The 22,479-nt window shown below is 34.5% G+C and overlaps 2 long non-coding RNA genes across 5 annotated transcripts; one reads left to right on the top strand and one right to left on the bottom strand.

The window, feature by feature from the left end:
- Positions 1-16,812: 16,812 nt before the first annotated feature.
- On the bottom strand, positions 16,813-17,582 carry LOC107426674 (uncharacterized). Its single transcript, XR_007243159.2, has 3 exons — positions 17,449-17,582; positions 17,199-17,315; positions 16,813-17,071 (listed from the first exon to the last, which is right to left on the bottom strand). It is a non-coding gene; the product is annotated as an uncharacterized LOC107426674 (long non-coding RNA).
- Positions 17,583-18,031: 449 nt separating this feature from the next.
- LOC112489152 (uncharacterized) lies at positions 18,032-21,964 on the top strand. 4 transcript variants are annotated; one of them, XR_009640793.1, is made up of 4 exons: positions 18,032-18,915; positions 19,004-19,122; positions 19,521-19,662; positions 21,593-21,964. It is a non-coding gene; the product is annotated as an uncharacterized LOC112489152 (long non-coding RNA). The 4 variants fall into 4 exon arrangements; XR_009640792.1 differs by having other exon boundaries at positions 18,032-18,611; positions 19,017-19,662; XR_009640791.1 differs by having other exon boundaries at positions 18,032-18,611; positions 19,004-19,662.
- Positions 21,965-22,479: the final 515 nt, after the last annotated feature.

Below are 22,479 nucleotides of genomic sequence, written 5' to 3'. Positions count from 1 at the left end.
CATGCCTCTTTACTAAATGTTGTACTCATAGAGACCAAATTGCTACTACCACTTTCAAATGAAAGAACTTGTTGCTTTTTATCCTCCATCCTATTAGGGTATTTTTTGCATTGGTTCATCAAATGGTTTCGCAATGTACTAGTTCCACATCTCTTGGTATTACATGCATAATCTACCCCACAATGTTTACATTTGCACCTAGGATTATTTGGATCATAATCTGGAATTTTTTCAAAATGTTCCCAAACCCAAGATGGAGCCCTAGAAGGTTTTCTCTTTTGCGTTTTATAAGGTTTATCCAACTGTGAAGGTTGAGATTCAGCTTTATCTGATTCATTTAAATACTCTTCCAATTCATTAATATCATACAAATCATTGTGGCCCTCATCCATCTAGAACCTATTAAAAACAAAATAAACATATACATATATGTATATATATATATATATACAAATATATATACATATAGCTGTCAAAATCAGCAGGCCAGGTTATATTAACAACTTCACAGCAATCAAGTCACACATCACTTCACAATCTCCAAACTTCACAGCAAACAATTTCACAGCCTATGCTTCACTACACTTTCCAAAAGCAATTTTTGACCTTCCCACATGCAAAAATAACGAGAAAAAGGCTAAGTAAACCTGCCACATCTGTTCTACCATTTGGAGAGGAATTAGATTCACTGCCCAAATTAGTGCTGACTGCTGAGAGTTTGAGAAGCCTGTCCAACAGGTGAGTCAGGCAAGCTGTTTGGTCCTTGAAGGTGACTGAAGAAGTAGCTTTCTTCCAATATATTCTGCGATTGTGAACAAAAAATGCAAGTTAAGGTTTTTATTCATATTTATCAAGACAAAAAGTTTTAGTTATGCATAAATAATTTTGAGTGACTTGAGGAAAAGAACCTCATATATAATTATATATAAATATATAAATAAAATATATATATATATATATATATATATATGCAGCTTGTACTTTAAGTTTAGCTTGTACATAATTATGAACATTATTATGATGAATTTATATAATAATTGGACAGATACTGCCAAGTCCACCATTCAACAAAATAAGCCATTTGAATCAAACAAACAACAATATAAACACTCTGATTTGCACAAGATTTTAGGGCATAAATATAAATGAATTGAAATAAAAAAATAATATTTATTTTCCATCATTCATGCAAATGACATAATTGAGTACAAGTATGCATTTTTAACCATTAAGAGCAAGAATCAAATTGGCAATGACAGATTGTTCAACAAAGAAATTAATTTTTAAATATTTTTAAAGTTCTAGATTCAAAATTACTATTATTTGATAAAGAAATTGTACATAACCCAAAAAGTTTCCACTTAGTTTTCTTAATCATTGTTCTTTTTTATATCACTTATCCCCAACCAAATCATTCTGCACCTACACCATTACACAAGAAAAGAATAAACTTAAACATCACCCAAATAACAGGAAAAGAAAAAAAGTGAAATTTGACTATCTTTTAAGAGGAAATTTGACTAGTCTGAGTCAATACTCAATATTTTATTGGATTACCGGGTTTTAGACAAGAGCATGAAAAAGTAATGAATTAACTGCCTTCTATGGCAGTCTTTAACTCTTTTTAAGCCAGCAAAAGCTCCGCTACTCACTCTTTTAAATAGATCACAGCAACTGGGTATTTTCTACTTTTCATTTTCAGTTCTCTGTATTTGCTTTCTCTGAATATGTTTTTTTTTTTTTTTGGGTGTTTCCAGAAAGTAATAAAAATACTATTTTTCTGTTTTTCTGCTTGTGTTTGTTTTTTCTCTAAATCAGAATCAGATGGTGCCATTCTCATCTTGTTGCTGTATCGATTGAGATGAGAGGAGCTTCTCCGAGTCCCGTGGAGCCCAGACTCCGTTTGTCTGCTTCAGCTAAGTCAGTCTCTTTCTGTCTCTGTCTCTTTGTTTTCTGTGTTTCATTGCTTTCATTTCTGGGTTTTTAGCTTAATTGGGTTGTGAAGGATGATTGCAATTTCCCGGAAAATTGTTTAATTTGTGCATAGGTGTTTCAGTGTTTGTGTAATTAGGATGTAGAGTGAGCCTCGTGAAAGTGTTGAGTGTTACAAGATTTGAATTGTGTGAGATGCAAAGATCTATTTAATTTTCCAATCCGAAGGGAAGCAGAAAGGAACGAAAAAAAAATAAAATAGAAGTTGCTAACTCGAAATAAAATAAAATTATGAAAGATTTCCTTTCAATTTCAATCAATCAATAATCACTATAATAATAATAAGAAATATAATGATTTTTACCTGCAGAGCTTGGGACTTGGGAGGGTGACGAGTGGTGGCGTTGCTTGGGAGTTCAATCGGGTGGTGGCTGGCCGGAGGATGCTGCCTGCGAGTGGCGATTGGCGACGCGAATGCTAGGGCTTCAATTTCGTTTTGTGAGAATCTGAGATTGTGTTCTGTTGAGTGTTGTCACTGTTGTGTATTGTGTTTTCATCTTGAAATCCAACGGTGGTAATTAGATGGTGAGAGATCAATGGCTTACAAAATTTCATAGAAATAATTTAATGAAAATAATTTTTGCAAAATGGCTCTTTGGTTATGAAACGGTTCGGTTCGGGTTGGGTGGGTTAAAATTCCTTCCAACCCGTAACCCGAACCGAAAATCTAACATTTAAATATGTATAACCCGACCCAAACCGACTAAACAATAAAAACCAACCCAAACCGACCCAAATTCTTCGGTTTGGTCGGTTTTGTCGGGTCAGGTCGGTTTTTGCCCACCCCTAACGTCAATATGTCCGCATGGTTAAGGAGACAGGCTTGAAATCTGTTGGGCTTGGCCGGCGCCAGTTCGATCCCTGTTCTGGACTTTTCCTTTATGTTTTCCAGACTCGTATGACAACTGGGCCAAATCCACATCCAGCCCAACGGGCTCAACTTCAAAAATCCATTTACAGAAATGGGCCTCCCAAATCTATGAACTTGTCCATGATGCATCCGCTCTGAAGAAATTTCATACGCCAAGTAAAGCTTAAAATGCCTAAGCCCCTCTATTTTCATAAACAAGATTATCCAATTAGGCCAATGTGTACTCACTTTAGCTGGGTTTAATTAATTTCTAATATTCCTCAGTTCCGCCAGAGAAGTAGTTTACGCAGCGGTTCTTAGAAGCTCTTCCCCACTGCAAAAAGCAAATTTGTAAGTAGCTTCCCTGTCGGGCGGGCAAGCCCCATAGGCGGACGCTCTACGAGTCTTCCATTACGTTATCGTAAAAATGCCTTTCTTGACCAATCGGTTTAATTAAACGAAAGTAATAAGGCAATTGGCTTATTATATATTTAGTGAAACTACCAATGCATTTTACTATTTATTTTACCCAAAAAATAAAAAAAGCATTATATTATTTTATACAACAAAAGCTCCATTACTTCTTTATGATGCTTGCACTCAAAAGAAAGTTTAGGACCTTGTCCCATTGATGGAAATCCTTCTAAATTTCATATTAACTTAAAGCTTAAAATGCCTCTTTAAGATCATAAATAAGGTTCTCCGTCAAGATGCACTCACTTTAGTTATATATCTTTGAGAAGAAATTACCTATTCCTGCCAGGGAACTTGCCATCTTTCTTCACCAATGGGTTTTAATTAAACAAATGTAACACGTCAAATGGTTTAGCCGGTTAGGTATACTAGTGGCTTATTATATATTTTGTGAGTACATTATATTATTTTAATATTAATTCACGTATCTCTCTTATGCTTTAAGTTGACCAGCTACCAAAAAGCAATAATTTTGGAGCGTTCCATGTCAGATGCTTGATACATTTTCTTCGAAATGTTTCATTCTTTTCCATACACGTTCAGAATGCCAATTGGAATTTAATTACAGACACGTTTTCGTTGCTCCAGTCAAAGTGATATTGTCTACCCTTATATATATATATATATATATATATGTACATATCTGCGTGGAGCTTAAGCTATGCAAACGTTTTTCAGCACTGTATTCTCTCAATTGCTACAGTAGTACTTTCGCAAAATAATCAATCAATATGACTACCTTCATCGGAGATGGTAGATCCCCTAGCCTTCATATAATGTGGGCCGGACATGTACTATTATTAATCTCAGTCATGGTTATGTTCAGCGCAGAGGGTAGGAAAACCAATCACGTACGGTGCATAGAGAGGGAGATACAAGCTCTTCTTAACTTTAAACGAGGCCTTAAAGATTATTATAACACTCTATCCTCCTGGACGAGCAACGAAGAAGAGTGTTGCACGTGGAGAGGAATCAAATGCGAGAACCAAACCAATCATGTCGTCGAGCTTGATTTTTATTGGCAAGAAAACTAGAAGGATGATGACCCATACGTCGACGAATATGATAGTTCTCCAGGGCAGTCGTCTAAATTTGGTGGTGAAATTGGTACCTCCTTGACTGAATTAATGTACGTGAAGCGTATGGATTTTAGTCTGAATGATTTTACTAAAACTCCAAACTTTATTGGAGCTTTTACTAAGCTAAGGTATCTCAGCTTCGCTAACAATCCAATCAGTGGAAAAATTCCTTCCCAACTTGGGAATCCCACGAGCTTAAGTTGTCTTGATCTAATCAGCGATGAACAAATGACGGCAGACGATCTCGATTGGCTTTCTCATCTGCCTTCTCTGAGCTCCCTTTATTTGCAAAATCTCAATCTCACCAAACCAGCGAATTGGCTTCAGCCTATTAAAGAGGCACCTTCATTGTCAAGCTTGGAATTATGGGACTGCGGATTTCCTCACAAGGTAGATACTTCATCTCTTTCTCATATAAATTCTTCCAACTCTCTCACCGATCTTGTTATAGGAGGTACTACTATGCATTCTATAACACTTCCTTGGCTGCTTAATGTCAGTTGTAACCTGATTAATCTTGCTATATGGGAAGACGAAATAACAGGTCCCTGGCCAGATTATATTGGAAATATCAAGTCTCTTCAAAATATTGATTTAATGACAGATACACAGGGTGGAATACCAAAATCCATGGGAAATCTTTGCAATTTACGGTCTTTAGGACTTGATTATTCCGACGGCTTTTTCAATGGAACTCTAGAAGACATTTTAGAGTGTTTGAGTGGTTGCGCTACCCAGTCATTAGAGGTTTTGCGTTTAAACATCGAAGTTGGATGTCCGATTCCTGATCTTTCACAACTTTCATCTATAAGGGAGTTACATTTAACTCACAATAAGTTAAATGGTAGCTTAAGCAAAAGTATTGGGCAGCTCTCTAATCTTGAGGTGTTGGATGTTTCTTCAAATTATTTAACAGGAGCAATCTCGGAAGGCCACCTACAGAACCTATCCAAATTGCAGTACCTGGATTTGTCTTCAATAAATTCACCGAAGTGATCTCGGATGCGCACCTAAAGAAACTATCCAAATTGAGGTACCTGGATTTGTCTTCCAACTCTTTTACTTTGCATTTCGATTACAAGTGGATTCCACCTTTTCAATTGGTTGAAATGAAATTGCGTCCTTGTAAGTTGGATGATGCATCTTTTCCTAGCTGGCTGCAAACCCAATTGAATCTGTCTGTCCTTGACATCTCCAGTACCGGGATTAATACTGATGCCATCCCTGATTGGTTTTGTAATATCACCCATAACCTAAGATACCTAGATCTTTCTTTCAATTCTATCAAGGGTACCCTACCAAATTTTCCCTTGAGGTTCGATAATTACCCTACTGTTGATTTGAGCTCCAACCAATTTCGTGGTCCTATTCCACTTTCTCTTGCTAATGCAACTGCTTTGAATCTCTCCAATAATACTTTCACAATCTTTAAGCCTTTTCTATGTGCACCTATAGAGAGGTCAACAACTTTTCTTGACCTCTCTTTTAATATGTTATCCGGAAGCCTTCCTAATTAATGGATGCGTTGGCAAAATTTGCAATATCTCAATTTGGAAAGCAACAAATTGTCTGGAAACATTCCTAGTCCATTGGGTTTGCTATATAAAGTACGAGCATTGATTTTGAGGCAGAATAATTTTTCTGGAGGTTTACCCTCATCCTTGAAGAATTGCACTTTGATGAGAGTTTTAGATATAGGAAAGAACAATTTGAATGGAGGAGTACCAAAATGGATGGGGAAAGGTTAAATTATTTGGCTCTCCTTTCTTTAGAATCAAACAGATTCCAAGGGATATTACCTTCAAGTCTATGCTACCTTGACTCCGTTCAAATTCTTGATCTTTCTCTCAATGATATATCTGGAACCATTCCATCGTGTTTCCATAATTTTACCACCATGGCTACTAAACCAGATGAATATGACACTCGTCTTTTCAGTCACTATACTAGTGATCCCTCAAGAGGTTATGGAAGGAGGTATGAAACTACTGCATGCTTTTCGTGGAAAGGGCAAGAGTATAAATATGACAAGATTCTCGGACTGCTCAAGCTCATTGATCTTTCAAGTAACAGATTGACCGGACACATTCCAACACAATTGACAGATCTTGTAGAGTTGAAACATTTGAACCTCTCCAGGGATAATTTAAGCGGAAGTATCCCTGATGGGATAACAAAGTTAAAGTTAGATTCTCTGGATTTGTCACACAATCAGCTTTCTGGCGAAATTCCAATGGGCTTGGCCAAGATTTCCTCTTTGTCATACTTGGACTTGTCTTATAACCACTCGGAGGGGAAAATTCCTACAAGCACTCAGCTGCAAAGCTTTGAGGCATCTACAGATGCGTATTTGGGAAACACAAGACTTTGTGGACCTCCTCTGCAAACCATATGCCCAGAAAAGGAAACCTTGATGGGAGGAGATGAATTAGATGTTGCAGATGGTGCAGAATGGTTGGACATGTCCTGGTTTTATATGGGACTTGGCGTTGGATTTGGCATTGCATTTCTGGGAGTCTCTGGTTGGACTCTGTTTTTCAACATTTACAGCAGACCAGGCTACCTTCACCACCTCTTGTATAAGCTTGCATGGCACTATATTAACAATGCCTCAGGCCCCAACAGGTAAGAGTCTTTCTCTTTCTCTTTTATTTTTCTTTTATTTTTTAAAATCTAAAATTGGGTCAGAACTCATAATTTATGTACTTTGTTTTTTATTTCTGAGACATCATGAGTACACTCGTACCTCTTAAATAGTTATATTATGTAAGGATCACATTGCTTTTGAAAAATTGTCCTCTCTTGAAATATATAATGGTTGTTGTAAAATGATCAAATTCCTTATTTCTTTTCAGAAAAGCAAAAAAAAAAAAGAATTCTAGAAAATGAAAATGTATAAGCGTATTGATATTGGCAATGTAAATATAAACCACTTATTGCAATATATATTTATTCTCCATATATGTTGCATTCTTTCAAATTTTTATTTTTATTTTTTTGTTTTTTTGGGTTCTAACTTGATTTACCCAGCTTAAACATTTCCAGATTGAAGAAACAGAGTTGAAGCCCCATCTTCTCTACTTGAAGATTGCTGCAAAATTCTTATGGATAAAAATCTAGAGTTATGTGAAGTTGCAAGAAAATACAGAATATGCCTTTTTTTTTTTTTTTTCTTTATGATGAATAGACGTTTGGTCCTTCACTTTTTATTTATTTATGGAAGATTGCGTAAATTTTTTTATTTTAACTTGCTAGTATCAAGTAGAAAACAAATTTCTTTAGCTTTGTGATGTAATATTTAAAATCAAATGAATTCTATGGAAACATATCTTTGTTTTTCTTCAGGTATTGTATTTCTTTCTTAATAAAACATAATAAGGATTTATTTCATCATGTCATACATGAAACATTAAACATACATCTTTGGCTATCTTGGACTTGTCAAATAAGCACCTGTCTGTGGGGGACAGAGGACCCTGCCCACCTCCCCCAGTAAGAATGTTCCCCGAAGATGAAGTCCAGGAATTCTGGGGAGTTTATGGGGCTTTCAATCCTAGAGTCTATAACAAGCCCATCTAAAATTTACATGCTTCCTTCTACCTTAGATGTCTAAATTATTATTTTCTTTTTCTCTTTTTTGGCTGTCAAATATGGATATATTCATATGGACCAGAAAAGAAATATGGATATATCCATACATATATTTAAATTTATGGCTTCCACCCAAAATATCTAAATTTGTGGCATATCTGTCATTTTTGGTATAAAAGAACCTGCATTAAGAGCAAAAAAAGACAAAGGCAGTTAAACAGAGGAGAAAGCTTCAGGCAAGTCCTTCAAAGAACATCCATCAAACAGAAAGTCTTCCTGCTAGTGGCATCTCTTGATAGCCTTTTTCCCTTCTCTGTGATTCCAAAGATCATAATATCAGATTCAGAAAAATAATTATAGTTATTCATAAAAAGCGTTCAGGAGGAAATTGATATCAAATATTATCATCAAAATTATAATGCCTTCATTTTAAAAGCTAGTCTCCTCTACCAGCTGCACAATATATGGCAAACAAATGGTCAAATATATTTAATAAATGGTTTGGTTTCCCTATAATGTGCTTTTTCTTTTTTCACTTTGGCGTGTGCCTGTAATGTGAAAAAAACCAAAAAAGAAATTAAATTAAATTAAATTTAAAAAAAAAAAAAAAGAGTCCAGTACTCCAAGAATACAATGTGGGTCCCACAGGGTTTCCTTCTCTAACTGGCTTTAGATCTCTATGTGATACTAATTTCTTGACCCAGAAAAAATGGTCAAAACAATGAATATAATAAGCAGAGATCTCCAATATCTGGGTGACACAACCCTGGATTTTTTAGCAGCTGAAGTTTCACCAGTATATATTGTGATCAGAAGACCATAAGGAAGACCTAGAAAGTTCGTTAAAAGTGATGGTTCTCAATTAAAATACTAAACTCCAAGATTTTTTGTTTCAACATTCACCGAAACAACCACTTCTTTTTACCCATTTATTATAATCAAAAGACCGTAGGGAAGACCTAGAAAATTTGTTAGAAGTGATGGTTCTCAATTAATACTAAACTATTGTGATCCTTTGATCATCAAAAACACACAACTAATACAGAAAAATAAAAATAGACAAAAACTATGAAAATTGAGAAAAAAAATATGTATTATTTACAATAAAGTTTATACATAAAAAAAATAAAAAAAAATTCTCAGCCTTTCTCAAAACTTGTATTGTTTATACTGTGTGTTGTATTACAAGACTAAAAATGAGCATCTATTTATAATATTCTCTATAGGGCTTCTAGGGTTGAAAACCTAATGGGCTTGGGCTTTAGAAGATAAAAGGCTGGACCCACACAATTCTCCTCCTACAACCGCATTATAAAAACTTGATGGTCACCCATTTGATGGTCACCCACCATTTAAACTAGTTATATCTCTACACAACTTCAACTTCTCTGGTGTGACAACCTTTGTAAACATATCTGTTGGATTCTCCTTCGTATGAATCTTCATCAACCTGGCCAATTTATGCTCAGTCACATCGTGTATCCAATGATAGCAAATATCAATATGCTTTGTCCGAGAATGATACATTGAGTTCTTGCTTAAATTCATAGCACTCCGGCTGTCACAATGTATCTTGTAGTCGTTTTGCTTGATGATCAGTTCATGGAGTAAACGCTTTAACCACATCATCTCCTTACCAGCTTCCACTACGGCAATGTACTATGCTTTTGTCGTGAATAAAGCTACACACTTTTACAATCTTGACTATCATGACATAGCTCCTCCAGCAAAAGTATAAATATAATCTGAAGTAGATTTCCTACTATCAAGATCTCCGGCCATATCTACATTTGTATAGCCATGTAAAAGTGGATCACCTCTTCCGTAACACAAGCATACTTTTGATGTACCCTTAAAATACTTGAGAATCCACTTGATTGCTTCCCAGTTTTCTTTCCAGGATTTGAAAGAAATATACTCACGGTACCAACTGCATGAGCAATGTCTGATCTAGTACATACTATTGCATACATTAAACTTCCCACCGCTGAAGAATAAGGCTCTGAAGCCATCTCCTCTATCTCTATTTTGGATAAGGGGCATGATCTCTTGCTCAACTTGAAATGGTTTGCTAATGGAATGCTGACTGGTTTGGCCTTATCCATGCCGAATCTCTTTATCACTCTTTCGATGTACTTCTCCTGAGATAGCCATAATTTGTGATTCTTCCTATCTTAGGCTATTTGCATTCCTAAAATCTGTTGAGCTGGTCCCAAGTCCTTCATATCAAATGACTTGGAAAAGTTCCTTCTTCAACTGACTAATTTTCATTGCATCTTGTCCAACGATATTTGTCGTCGATATACAGCAAAAGTGCAATGAATTTTCCATCTGGAAATCTTTGAATATAAACACAATGGTCCGCATCGGTATTCTTGTATCCTTGACTCACCATAAAAGAGTCAAACTTCTTGTACCACTGCCTAGGTGCTTGCTTTAGACCATACAAACTCTTCTTTAGCTTGCAAACGAGGTTCTCCTTTCCTGAAACCTCAAAACCTTCTGGTTCTCCTTTCAGTGCCTTCTTTCCTTTTGGAAACTCAACCAATTCATAGGTATAGTTCTTCTATAAAGATTTCATCTCATCTTGCATTGCATTTAGCCATTTTTCTTTGTCTCGATGGGAATTAGCTTCCTGAAAACTCTCTGGCTCCCCCCCTTCAGTAAGCAAAATATATTGAGATTCTTTGTTAGAATACGGCATTGTTCGATCTTCGAAGAGGCATACCATCATTTGACTGTTGTGATAGTCCTGCAGCTTATGGTGTTTAAGCATCTCCCTGCTCAATATCCTCTTCTCTCTCCTGTTTTGTTTCTGGTAATTCTCTATACACCTCGTTGTCATTTGTGGTGGGTTGTATCGGTGTTGGATCAGGAACAAATCATGGGCACTGGTATTAGAAGACTTCATTGGCTTCTTAATGTCTTCTATAGTCTGGTTCTTTTGGAATACCACATCCCTGCTTCTGATAACCTTCTTTGCCTTTGGATCCCATAATTTGTATCCTAATTCTTCATCTCCATATCCGATAAAGATGCATGGAGTAGTTCTTGTATCAAGCTTCTATCTAAGCTCCTTGAATATATGTGCAAAGGCTAAACATCCAAATACTCTTAAATGAGAGTATGGGGGATTCTTACTAGACGACACTTTCTCTAGAATTTCAAAATTCAGTGGTATTAATGGTGATCTGTGAATTAGATAGCAGGTGGCATGACCAGCTTCTCCCCAGAATGACTTTGTTAATTTAGCCATATTGATCATACTTTTGACATTCTCCATGATAGTCCGATTCATTCTCTTGGCTACACCATTATGTTGTGGGGTGCGAGGGATCGTCTTCTCATGCCAAATGCCATATCCTTTATAGTAGGCATCAAACTCTCGGGAAGTATACTCACCTTCATTGTCTGAGCGAAGACACTTCTCATGCCAAATGCCATATCCTTTATAGTAGTCATCAAACTCTCGGGAAGTATACTCACCTTCATTGTCTGAGCGAAGACACTTCAGCTTCTTTCATGTCTCACGCTCTACCATGGCATGGAACTCTTTGAAGTGATCTAAAACTTGATCCTTCATCTTCAGAAAATAAACCCACACCTTCCGAGAAGCATCATTTCCTCTTCTAAAGGACCACAAACATTAGAGTGTACCAGACTAAGCAATTCTGATCTTCTCGTTGAAGATGACTTAAATGAGACTTTGTGTTGCTTATCATACAAATAATGATTACAAGGATCCAACACAGTATCCTTGAAAATGGGGATAAGCTTCTTATTCGTCAAGGTAGACAATCATTTCTCACTCGTGTGACAGTGCCACAGATTTTGAGATACATCTCCTTCTGTAATATTGAGGCTATCTACATAAATCTTCACATGAGTCTTGTAAAGTATTCCACAAATATGTCCACGAGCTACAATCATAGCACTTTTTATCATTTTCCATGTGCCGTTGTAAAAGTGGTTGCCGAAGCTTTCCTTGTCAAAGGCTATTCCTGATAGCAGATTGAGTCGAAGGTTTGGAACATGTCGAACATCCTTCAAAGTAATTATATGAACAACGTTGGTCTTAATCTGAATATTACCAATTCCAGCGATCTTAGCCAAGCTGTTATTTCCCATCTTCACTATGCCAAAGTGTCATGCTTTATATGTTTTGAAAAACTCTATATGCCGAGTAACATAGTAGGATGCTGCAGTATCTACTACCCATTCGACTTCTTGGTTTGAAGTGTGAAGGCATGATTCTTCATGTGTAGAGCAATACGCCACTTATCTTTTGATAGTGACTAAAGTTTCATCATCCTTCTTCGGCTGATTGCTTTTCTGCCCCTGCTCTCGCAACATCTTCCTGCAATACTTCTTCAAGTGTCCTTCTCGGCCATACTAATGACACTTGTATGTCTTCCTCCTTCCATCTGTGGATCTACCTCTACTCTGGCTCCTACCTCTCCCCCTGTCATGAGTACTTTCTTGTTGTCTCCCCCGTTTCTCTGTGATAATGGCATGTGTTTGATCATTGCCAATGTCCTTTCTCCTGGGCTCCTCATTAAATAAGGCATCCGTTACCATAGCCATGGTAAGTTTTCCATTCAAGGCCGAATTGCTGAGAGAGGCCAATAGTGTCTCCCAGCTGTATGGAAGAGGCTAAGAAGTAAAGTGTATGTTCTTCATCCCCTAGTTGTAACTTCACCGTAGACAATTGGTTTACCAAGTTCTGAAACATATTGGTGTGCTCGGCTACAGAAGTTCCATTCTTCAACTTCAAATTCACCAAATGCCTCATCAATAAGGCTTTATTCCGAGTAGTCTTGGCTTGGTACATGTCCTCCAATTTCTTTCAGAGGGTGTATGCATCCGTCTTCTGCGCAACATGATGGAAGACAAAAAATCCATTGTCTGATTTGATCGATCATTTTCCTATTCATCTTCTTCCATTCCGCTTCTTTGGTGGGATAGGAATTCTTTCCTTCAGCATCTAAGGGGTTAGACAAATCTTTGTAATTTAGAAGATCTTCCATCCGAGGTCTCCAAAGTGCATAGTTGATGGCAGTAAGCTTGATCATAGCTCCCAAATGTGACTAGTCCATTGACATCTAGTCTTGCGAAAAATTGGAGCTGAAATTGGAAAAATGGAGTCCACCAATGCATCCAGAATGGTAAAAAACGTTAAGTTTGACTCTTCTCGGGCCAAAATCTGAATGTTCAAATTTTTGAGGTCAAAGTGCAATTTTCAAAAATTCTAGGCTAATCTACAAATATCAAAACTTCTGGAAAAACCTGCAAATACCAAAAGTGTAAGGGCATTTATGCAATTTCAAAAAAATCTTGGACCAGTTCTAACGTGTCGGATGACGTGGCGGATCGAATGACATGGCAAAAAGCTGGCTGATGATGTGTCAGGTGATATGTCACAGCTCGACTCTGAACTCGACTCAGCAGCTTGTCTCTCGGCTCAACTTGACTTGAAGGCGTAGCTCACCACTCAACTAATCTGGAGTGGTGCATGTGTGGCGCGTGTGAGTTGACCAGCGAGTGGAGGCGCGTGCAGTGGCGGATGGAGGTCCGGTTAGGCTCGCTCTCTTTGTCCCGATGAGGTCTACCTCCTGATATGCTCAAATACGTCGTTTGAGCTTTTAGACGATGAACTCTATATCTGGAACCTGGCTCTGATATCACTTGTTGTGATCCTTTGATCACCAAAAATACACACAACTAATACAGAAAAATAAAGAGAGACAAAAAGTATGAAAATTGAGAAGAAAAAGATGTATTATTTACTATGAAACTTATACATAAAAAAAACTTTTGTCAGCCTCTTTCAAAACCTGTATTGTCTATACTATGTGTTGTGTTACAAGACTGAAAATGAGCATATATTTATAATGCTCTCTCCAAGGTTTCTAGAGTTGAAACCTTAATGGACTTGGGCTTTAGAAGATAAAAAGCTGGACCCCACATAAACTCCCTCTAAGACAAACATTAGTAGAAGATGCAATTTGGAAATTGTGCAAACCAACAAACATAGTTAGACAAAGTATTTCTGATTTGATGTCGTTAGAAGTGTCCACTACTATACGATGTTACTAAAAATATCACGCATGTAGTGCATTACACGGCATTTTCAACATCCTTCAAAATTAGTAAAAACATCTTCCTAAAAGGGATAAAAATTTAAAGAAAAATTAATGTAAAAAAATCGTTAGATAAGTAGATAGATGATGCTTTATGTATGTTATATGGACGATTGTACAATGCTTTTACAGGGAAAAAAAAGCATCATCTTATATAGATTTTGAAAAACAATAATTTAAACTAAATAGACGATGTTTATACTTAATTCCAAGATTTTTCATTTGAACATGTATAAAAAGAAAAAAATAAAAAAATAAAAAAAAGATTTTTCACTTGAACATTCACTGAAATAACCATTTATTTTGCCTATTAGGTTTAAATTTTTGCTTTTCGAACAATCAAAAGATTTATAAATAAAAATTTGATTTTAAAATCACATCATATCAATATGTATGTTGAACCCACTCTCTCTCTCTCTCTCTCTCTATATATATATATATATATAAACAATTTTTTTTTTGGTTAAAATATATACAACAATTTAAGCACTTGTAATAGTATATTTAGCATTTTTTTCCCCCCTCTCTTGTAATTTTTAAGATGGAATTTTTTATTCTTTTAAACAATCTAATTGGTAAAAATCATTGATTATAACTCTAAGCGTGCTTTAAGTTCAAACCCGGATGATGAATTTTCCTCCACAATTTATAAATGCATGTATATCTATATATCTATGTATATATATTATATAGAAAAAATAAAAAATAAATAAAAGTAAGGTTTTTGAACTACAGATCGTACTATTGCTTAAGAAGTGACTGTCCGATAGAAGACTTGGCCGGAGATCCCTTTGAAATGACAAACAAGCAACCTTTGAATGCATGAGTAATAACAAATGAAGACCTATTAATATACTTAATGAATCTTTGTTTTACTGATGCATAATTATGCAGTTGAATCTTTATTTATTATCTATGTATATATGTGCATTATTTAAGTTGTAAAGATTATTTTTAGTTCTAGTTTAATTTACCAGCTCAATAACCATAAAAATTCAAGCTAAAGGGATGAAGCAAATGGAAGAAAATCATTGTTCCATTATCTTATGTGGGTTCGATTGGAGGAGAAAGTGAGTTAAATTCACAACTTCAAAGTGTGAACGTAAAAGGTTTACCTACTAGTTAATTTTATTTTATTTTGTTTCATGTTTTATTAATATAGAAATTTTTTTTTTTTTTGGGGCTAAATATTAATAATAGATCTCGCACACGGGCAATATTATTATATATTATGCAAAAAAGCTAGCAATCGCGAATCACTCTTTTTGACTTCGCATACATGTTTTATTCATGAATTTTCCAAATAAAATTCCCCTAACTGTAAATAATTAATACTCCAACCAAGAACAACACGGCAGAGCTCTGCTGTTCCCCATGGGAATAAGTGAGAAGAAGTCAAATAAAATATAAGATAATTGAGACTCACCCAGACTTCTTTCTCAGAAGTTACAATTAAAGAAACAATTTGGATATCAAAAGTGGGATTTGACGCTTGACCTGTTATGTACGCATTAGGTTACTGAATTTATTATATGTGGACCACCAACAACCATTGACTTGTCTATATGATTCAAGTTGAAGAGTTAGCATATCACAGGCCAACAAGCAGGTTTGTATATTCAACAACTTAGACATATCACAGGCCAACAAGCAGGTTTGTATATTCAACAACCTACCTTAGGATGAAAATCGATCATAAATATTTTTAAATATATAATTATGTAAATAAATTGAGGTTTCCCTCAAATAATAACTAAGCTTCTACAACTTGTAATTGGCTAAATTAAGGCTGGTCTAGAAAATCCTGTCTTGCTGCGGTAATGGATTTAATATGAGTTTTAATTTTTTAGAAAAATAAAAAAAAAAATTTGTTTTTGTTGCATGCATTTATATTCACATTTTATCTTTTAAGAATATTTTCACGCTTTTTAAAAGCCTTTTTTTCTCTAATTTAAAAAATCAAACTTCTTTTTCATAATTCCAGTGCACTTTTTAAATTGAAAAATTAAAATAAAAAGTAGAAAATTTTTAATGCATGCATTTACTATACCGTCATTTTTCTATGTACAATTAATATTATTTATTTGATTTCATATATATATATAGATATATATATAAGGAAATGATGCCATTGATTAAAAAAAAAAAAGGAAAAGAGAAAGAGGAAAAAAAAAATAATATTAATTATTTATTAGAAAATGAAAAATTAAAAAGAATTTTATAAAATAAAATATTGATATTTTTATCTTATTTTAATAGTACTCTTTATCACACTTTTTAATTTTTCATTTTCTAATAAACATCATTGAATACGTTTTAAGAGTTTCATTTATTATAAAAATTGATTTTTGAAATGATCATGAAAATGAACTTGGTTAAATTCCAAGTCATGATACACATATATATATATATATATATATAGAGAGAGAGAGAGAGAGAGAGAGTATAGTATAGAATGGTATATATATAAAACTACACAAATTATATTGGTTGATCGGCCAAATGAACAGACTGCTTTAAAGAAAATGCATCACAGAAATGTTCTAGGAAAAAGGAAGGAAATGCAATAACAGAGACAATATTCAAACCAATGCACACCATCGAAATTGAGAAAATTTTCTAGGAAGAGGAAAACAATTTTGACAATTGAGTCCTGCAAGTTCCAACATTTTTTATATTTGTTAAGCGGGGAAAACAGAAGCTCCACGTGTAAGACAAACTCTATTTTAAACAAAATATCAATAAACACTTTACAGTCACCACCATCAATGAAATGATCTATAAATAATAATTGGAACCATTTTTAGAAACCCAATCCACAATTAACTAAACAAAAGGGATCAAGCAATTATCTTACCCTGATGGTGTCGTAATGGTTCCATCCAACCTCCGATGAAAGCCGACCCAACAAGCAGTACTTGTGCCCCTTCTGAAGCCTCAACACCCTAATTCAACGTTTTCAAGCCAAACCCATAAAACCAAAACAATCAACAACCAAAGCAAATCAAAATCAAAGAAAAAAAAAATCATAATTTTACAATGGCAGCAAGATTAGGATATGAGAAAACTCACTTGAGAGCATCAGGGATGACCATCCTCTTCACCTTATCATACGGAGGAGGAATACCCTCGTAAGCCTTCAAGCGAGCAAGTGCAGCTGCTCCACGCTTAGTCTTGTGCGGAATCATTCTGCAAACAAAGCAAACACAACCATAAAATCATTCTCCACGAACAACAATGGTTGAATTTACAGAGCCACCTTCAATTCGATCAGAGGAAGTACAGAATATAAAAAACTAAAAATAAAAAAAGGAAAACTGACCCACGAACAGTGCGCCAGAAGATCTTGGCGGGAGCGCGGAAGTGGATTGGGCCGTGAGAGTATTGTCTTGAAAGTATTGTCTTGTTAAGAAATTGACTTGAAGAAGGATTACCAGAATTCTTGGGGAATCTTTGTAATTTACAGTAACTGGAAATCTATTTAAACACTTTCAATGGCACACAAGAAGGCATTTTAAAGAGCTTGACTGGTTGCTTTATTATTTGGGCCTGAATGAGAAAGGTCTACACTTGATGGACTTCATTGAAGTAACATTTGATTTTGGTGTTTGGCCTTTTGAAGTCTGTTAATAGAAACCCATTTCGACAAACTATCCAAATTGAAGTATTTGGGTTGAACTCTCTGAGGTTGAATTTCGGAACCAATTGGATTCCACCTTTTCAACTGGATGAAATGAAATGGATTTTTTCCAAAAGTAGCCATTGTATAAATGTAAACTTGAAAAATAGCAAAAAAAATTTTTTTTTTTTAAAACTAACTCACTTTTAGCCAATTTGGACCAGAATACCCTTTATAAAGATTTTTTTCTTTTCTTTCTTTTCTCTGTCAAAACGCATGTGTTTTTTTTTTTTTTTTTGGTTGTTTTTGGTTTTCTTTCTACTTTCCATCTCGATAGCTAGGGATTTTTTCTACTTTCCCTTTCAAACACCTTCTTTGCACTCTCAACACCATTGATATCGCCTTCTCTATTTCCACATATTTCCTCCATTTTTGAACACCGCATGTGCAAAACAAACTGTAAAGAAGCAGCCAAATACGAGGTCACGAAACCATCTGTTTTCACCTTCTGCCCAATTCAGGTCTTGAATCGCATTTCTTCGACAGATCTCGGCTCTTGGAGTCAGGTTTCCTTCTCTTCTCTTCCTCCTCTTCTCTCCATTGACACCCTTGCTCTCTCTCTCTCTCTCTTTTATTTTCTTCAACCTCTGGAAAACCTAGCTTACAGTTTCTTCTCAAATAGCAAGGGGTTTGAATTATCTACATGAGAATTATAAACTGAAGATGGCACATAGGGGTATTAAAACTGCTAATATCCTTGTTGATGATGCTCTAAACGCTAAGATATCAAACTTTGGGAATCCTATCCTTTATGCAGAGGATGGACAGGACAATGAATTTAAGGTCATCAAAGTAGAAGCAACACGGTGAGTAAACAAAGAACCAGTACCCCCTTTGAACTTAATTTGTACTAATTTGTAAATGAAATGGCTATTTAATTTTATACATATAATCAAATTATAAGGGAAAGAACAAGTACTATAATAACCAGTATTTCTGGATCGATACAATGGATACATCATAAATGGCTCTCGAGTACCCAATGTACGGAAAGATATCGTAAACATATATGTCGATGGTTATGGTGTTGTTGTACTTGAAATTGTTAGTGTGAAGAAAAATGCAGAAAATAAATTCAACCAGAAGCAGCGTGAGTTTCTGGCAGAGGAAGTAAGCAAGTAGAGAAGCATGGCTGCAAACTTATTAAACTTCAATATTATGTGTTAATTAACTTAATTTGTTTAAATATATATTGCAGGCTTGTCTTGTAGAATCAAAACACAAGCTACTGGAATTAGTGGATAATTGACCATCTTAACGTTAGTGATGAAGTGCACCAATATATCCACCGCTATCAGACCCACAACGTCTAATGTTGTAAGTTCTCTCATTGGTATGAAAACCATTAACAAAATCTCTATGCTTTCCTCCATGGATAAGATCTCCCAGAATCTTTGCAAAAACTATTTCAAATCTCTTCTTCATGACGATGAACAACCACCACCTTTTTGTTTTCTTGAACTATGCATAATGTTCGAATATTTCTAGAATGTATAGCATAGAAACATTCTGTTTATGAATAATGCAGACGATCTTTTAGATGCATCCACTTCTTTCTGTCTATGTGAATGCCTACACAAATATGCAAGTGCATGTTTTATTTTTATTTTTATTTTTATTTTTTTTTTCATGTTGTTTTGAAGTTGATCCAAATTTCCTATGGTTGCTTTGCTTTGTCTCTATTCAAGAATAAATAATGCGAAATTTTTTGCCAGGCTGTTAGAGAATAGTTAGTACAACTGATGTTTGAAACATTTAACATATCGAGCTTCTGTGCTTCAGAGCAAGCAGTATTGTCACTCTATGCAGTAAGACGAATCTCAAGATGCACTGTTGATATTGGCCATGGAAAGATAGGTATATTTTCTATTTTTGAGCTTATGAGAATCAGTTACTAATCAATTATGGATTTAATGAATGTTTTTATAAGCTATTTTTATAATTGTTTTATTTTTCATTGTAGAGCAATCTTATGTTCAACTTATCCTGTCTAGCATATAATGGCTGAGATTAGAATATCAGTATTGATGGATATGTTAATGGTCCAATATCTGGATACATGTGCAGTTATAATTGTTTAGATGCTCAATATACAATGTATTTTTTATTTTATTTTTAAATTTTACAACAAAGAATTTTTTTACATTTCTTAGCAATCACTGTCCCATTATAACAAGTGAAAAGTCATAAGCAGAATACTTTATAGAGCATTAGGTCATTAATATGTGAAACTCATGACTAACAACCATAAAACTGGTGGCTTTGCTTTAAATGTTAGTTTTTCTATTTTATGTCTTTCTATAAAAATTAATAAATGAATGGTGAAAATGTTGCAAGTACTAGAGTACAGAATCTGAAATGATTGCATGTCACACTCACATTATATTCTGCCTAGTTTTGACACGTTTTTTTAATATATATTTGTTGGTTTTTATACTCTGCACAATTCAGCATATTTAGTGGTTTTATACTTTGCACACTTCAGTGAAAGCTAGGATGATGGGGCTCATTTGATAATTTGGCCTTCAAGAAACTTCATAAATAGTAATTGACCACTCTATTGCTAATTTGCGCAAGTCTACATATTCATAGTTTGACTGATCTTGGAAGGAAACTACTAACCTTTGTCCTTGGTGAGGTGTGGCATGTGCCTCATAGAATTTGTGCATGAATATAGTTTCTTTTATATTTCTTTTCCTGTAATTATGGAAAAAATAATTAATGCCTATGAGAAATGGCAAAGTGAAAATTACATAAGAGGGGAAGAAAAGTGGAATATAGATAAAAGAATAAGGTTGAACTACCAATTAAAATTCCAACACCAAAATAATAAATTGATGCTGTCATAACAAGTATTGTGTGTCTCGTAGTCAAGTGGTAGGTGGCTCTAGATTCCTCTTAAATTTAGTTTGGGGTGTATGTTTAAAGAAAGGTTAAAGTTGTTTCTATGTTTTAAGTTTGTAATTTTTATTTCGTCGGTATTGTTAGGAGGGATATCACAAAATTCTCAAAAATTGTATCATTTTCTTTCTTTACGTAAGGGACATTTTTTTTTTGGGGTATATATGCAATATGCTTTAAGGCATTAGGTGTATTCTTAATTAAAGGAGTGGAAGTTGTGTTTGTTTAAAAGAATGATAAGGTCATTTCTCCATGTTGATAAGGTCATTTCTCCATGTTTGGGCCTTGTCCTGTTTCATTGCACCTAAAGGTGTGTCTACTTAAATGTTGAAAATAATTTCAAAGCTATATTTGGGTTGGCTACTTGTCATGCAAACAATAATTCATAAACTTCTTTTGTTTTCTTTCTCTTATTTGTAATTTCTAATGCTTGTGGTGGAAAATTTTCTCCTTTTAAAGTCAAACAATTTTGACAGTCAACTCTTAATGCAGTTTTAAAATACAATTTCTACTCATAATTCCCCTTCTCTGGTTCTTGAGCTGTTTTATGATCTTTTGATGGCAATGAATGGATAAAGTGGATAAGAAGGATTTAACAAATATTAGAGGAAACTGGGTATGATCTCACTGTTATCTATGCTACAAATTAAAATTTGACTGTTCAATATGCTTTTAATTTTTTTCTTTCTTTTTTTTTTTTTTGTTTGAAAAATTCCAAGAGAGGTTTTTCATGGTGTTTTTTTTTTTTTTTTCTTTGGTGATGTCTTTAAGAATTTGAGGACTTGTATATGGCATTAAACAATATGATCTATATATAATTAAACAATATGATCAATATATAAATAATTAAGTTTTGTTAATAGTATTGATTTTCCATTTCTTTCAGCATTGGAGAAGCAAGTGATGGATCGAGTAGAAAATTGAAACACAAAATTTGCAATCGTAGAGTTACAAGTGCATGCTAAGAAAATTACACACACATTCACAGAGATAAAGAAAGAGAGAGATAAATAGAGTTCTTCAAGAGGAAGTATGTTCATGAGGCTTACAACAAAGAACTAAGCATATGAGCTAGGTGGTGATGCATTTTTCTTTACTTTTGTCATGTTTATAGATACATCTTTTTTATTATATTAGCCTTTTAATAATAAAGATAATGGTGGCTTATACTGTTCATTTAACGAAGATAACGATGTGTTATTAATGTAATGATAACTAATTGACCTTATAGAAAATGTGTCATGTTTATTTATTAGAATTCCATTATGCACAAACATCTTACGAGCTCAATTGCAGATTTTGTAAACTTTTCCGCTTGTCGGAAAATATTTCCTCCAGATGGAAAAATTTTCCTCCTGATGGAAATTCCATATAGAGACCAATTGAAGCTTCTGGATAATTTTCCGCCAAGCGAAATTTTTTTCCTCCAATTGGAAATCGTTTTTCTTCTGTTGGAAAATTTTTCCTCCAAGCGGAAATCATTTTCCTCCTGTTGGAAAAAATTTCCTCCAAGCAGAAATTGTTGCATAATATATTTACTCCTATCGGAAACTAATTTCCTCCACTTGGAAAATCAATTTCTAATAGATTATATAAGTTAATAGTAGGGTAAAAAAATTGGGAGTGGAAACAAATATTATATAAGATGAAGATGAAATTAACAAAAAATGTAGTGACATTTAAAATCAATAACCATTTTAAATAAAAGAAAAAATGATATATGTTTGTTTTTCTTTTCAAAATCATTTGGACATTTCATAAAATGATATGTAA

The sequence above is a fragment of the Ziziphus jujuba genome, chromosome 9 (assembly GCF_031755915.1).
Source record: "Ziziphus jujuba cultivar Dongzao chromosome 9, ASM3175591v1".
Taxonomy (NCBI): domain Eukaryota; kingdom Viridiplantae; phylum Streptophyta; class Magnoliopsida; order Rosales; family Rhamnaceae; genus Ziziphus; species Ziziphus jujuba.
This window is presented reverse-complemented; position numbering and strand designations above follow the sequence as displayed.